Below are 3,660 nucleotides of genomic sequence, written 5' to 3'. Positions count from 1 at the left end.
TATTGGTGGAGGTGTTAATTTTCTATTGGAAATAAATTGTGTAATTATTAATACAATTAAACATCTTTGACTGCAATTGGTCGTATGTGTAACCTTTTTTTGAATATTTTAGAGCATGTTGAACATCATGGTGAAAGAGTGGAGCATGTTCAAAGTGTTCAAAAAGTTAAGGTGGTGGCCAATCAAAATGTTACTATACATGATGTGGAATTGTTAGGTAAAGAAAATGCATGTTATGTTGTACTAGTTAATGATATACTTGTAATAGTACAAAAAAAAGTATGCAAATTTAACCCATTTACTTGTTATTGCAAGAGACCCACCTTTAGTGCAGCAGCCTCATGTTCCTCAAAGCAAGAGGAAGAATCATAATTTGGCATTATAGCTAGAAGAGGAGAAGAATGAGGAAGATATTGATGCTCCTATTAGCCTTTTCCTTAATAAATCTAAGAAAAAAATGATTTTTTAGAAACGCTCTTTGATAAACTTTGTTGGACAATGAAAGAATGTTATTTAAGTAATTATCCATGAATGTTGCATATTACTATTGAATTTTATGTCATGTTAATGAATATTTTTATGTGTTAATGAATTCTTGATTAGTGTGTAGTATTAATGAATTTTATATCATAGTAATTAATGTTATGTGATTGTATTGATTGAATGTTATAGTTCATTAATGGATGAATGAATGAATAAAGTATGTAATTAGATGTTAATGGGGAATTTAGATTGATGTTAGGGGGATGGGGGGTGAGGCCAGATGATCTTCCACCTTCAGGTGGTTTGCCTTTTTAAGTAGAGAATATTAAAGTATTCTTGAAACCAAGCGAAGCTCAAACTAACATACCTTCATTATTTAATCAATTTCATTCATTCTAAGTCTTTGCTCATAAGTGCATTTTGAATGTGTCATTATTAGGTAACTATTGAATAACAAATTGGAAGGGCCAATACTCAACTTTTCTGGGATGATTTGACTTCATTTTGTGTAAGAATTCTCTTCTTGAATGCATCATATCAACATAGTTTATGAACTATTTGAGATCTTATTGGTCTATTTCATTTTTCAAAGCTTCCTTTGCTTCTGAAAAAACTAACATTAAAATCATATTTTATTTCATATACAAATAAATTAGTATATGGACACATTGAGAAGGCTTTCATTTAGGGGTACTCTATACTTTATATGTGGGATTCTATTATTATTTGCTAATGTATTATTGGTCTTGATTTGTATGTGGACTTCTAGTCATTTAGCAGGGATGCTCCTTGTTGTCTGTGCACTATTTGATGTTGTTGAAGGTGTAGCCTTGCCCTATATGAACACCACAATTTCAAGGTAAGACTTCAAAAATATTACTATACTAAATTAATTCAATTCATTTTCACTATAATTTAATGTCATCTTCATGATATAGTATTAAAGCACTTTTACCCATGGTATTCAATCAAAGTTTTATTCCTCTTTGTTTTTAGTATTCAACTATAGATGCTCGAGATAACTTCAATATGTCAACTATTTTCTTGTTATTCAAAGTGGTTTCCTAGTATGGAATGGGTTACAACAATAGGCCTCTCAATGGCTGGATTTCATCTAGATAATGTGATAATCTTACTTGGTTCTGCAATATCAAAATCAGAACTTTTTCTTATTCATGATGGAATTGAGTATTCTCCAATGTCTACTAAAAATTTCACTATCTAGACTACTCAAATAATGCCTCCTTTTTGTCTTCTATTTTCTAAGTTACCAACATGGGTGGTAATAGTTGAAAATGTTACAAATAATTGGGTAAGATGTATAGAAAAGGATATCTTTACTTGAACATCAAAAGTCCATCTTTTTTATGTCTAATATTTTTTTCTTCTATTTTTTTTAGGGTTATTTTGTTATTATCTCTACTTTGGAGGCTCTTGAGCTTCAAATTCTTGTAACAAGGCATGCTTGAGGTTCATCTCTTCTTCTATAATAGCCAATTTCTTGGCAAGATCATCCTTAAATTGGGCCACTCTCGCCTTCAACTCTAGAGAGTGGAAATAGGACACAAATTTCCTTTTGGTTGGCAAATATCCCAATGCATAATGGAGAGACAACATCAATTTGGCAATTTTGTGGAAGCAAGAAAAGGCTATTTCTAAAATAGAAAATTTCTTTATTTCAAAGAGGCAAGAAGATAAGCCTTTCAAAATAGTGAAATTTGATATTTTAGAAAGAGCATGAAAGTTCTTTGAAATTTTTTAAAAATGGTTAACATGAAAAGTTGACCCCAAAAAGATGTATGTCAACCTGTAGCTCAGTTAAAGAAGAAAATGAGTTCACTAAGGCATAGAGTAAATTGAACTAACTTGGTTAATGAAGAACCTGAGCCAATTGGTGAAAGAAGGAGCTGGATAACTCGTAGCTCGGTCAAAGAAGAAAATGAGTTCACTCAGGAAAAGATAAACCTAACTAACTTGGTTGATGAAGAACCTGAGCCAACTGGTGAAAGAAGGAGTTGGATAACATGAGATGTTTGCCACCAAATTTTGTCAAACTCTCAATCAATCTTGGTTAAAACCTAACAAATACTGGTCAAACTTTTGACCAATTTTAGTTGAACATTTGACAAGGCATTGTGTGCACTTCTGACCAAAACACTAATAAGGGCATTGTAATGTGTTTGGCATCTTGGTTCGATGGACCAATCTTTTCAACCAGTATTTGTCAAAGTCTCAACAACCATGATGACCAAATATTGGTTCCAATTTTAACAAGGGTGTGCACTGAATGTTCAATGTGAATAAGAATTCATCAAAATTTTGAAAGAAAAATACCAATTGTAAGAATTTGCCTAAGGGAAAAATTCACCCAGAAACTAAGAACTCAAACACAAGCACAACTGTAGACCAGAAAGAGAGAGTATGATCAAAATGACAATATATTATTCAATATGCAATATCAAAGTACATTAGGAGTGTCTATATATAAAGGCCTCTAAGATACATCTAGAATACCTCATAATTAGCTACATGATATGTCATACAACCAAGCACATGTCCACCAAATATGGGTTATCCTCCATTAAGCACGGAAGTAAGTGTGGTGATGAGAGGATAAGCCTAAAAGGGTGTGACATGCAAATCAGTGTTGTAGACACCATGTGCTAAAATAGAGTTATGTACTCCTGTATTGTCAACATGACAACTCAAAAAGGTGTGCAAACTCCTAAGTGTCTCACAAAATAAAATAAGAAAATAATGCAAAATAATAAAATAATGCATTAACCTAAGTAAACTTAAGTGTAAATAGTAAATATGTATTTACACCAACACCCCCCCTTAAGTACAACATAGGGGAATGCCCTTAAGGTTACAAAATTAGGATGAAGATGCATAATGGGTCCTAGCTACTATGCCATGTTAGGTACCCATTTACATAATGAAGATGCAATATCTCATAAAGTGGAGAAAGAGGGAAAACCTCATGGGAAAAACCCTCCCCAGAAAAGAGAGATAAATAGGGATGCATTGATGGATGGAGTAATCAAGACCCCCCCATTATGACATACATCCAGTATATACAAAAGTGAAGAATGAGAGAAGGTAGAGAGACAAAATAGGATCCCCCTCGAAGGAGAATGTTGACAATTGAAAGCCACTCCAAGGAAGAAGTTGGTC

This window comes from Cupressus sempervirens, chromosome 4, assembly GCF_028749045.1.
Source record: "Cupressus sempervirens isolate cs-2001-9-10 chromosome 4, ASM2874904v1, whole genome shotgun sequence".
Lineage (NCBI taxonomy): Eukaryota > Viridiplantae > Streptophyta > Pinopsida > Cupressales > Cupressaceae > Cupressus > Cupressus sempervirens.
Note: the sequence above shows the minus strand (reverse complement) of the source record.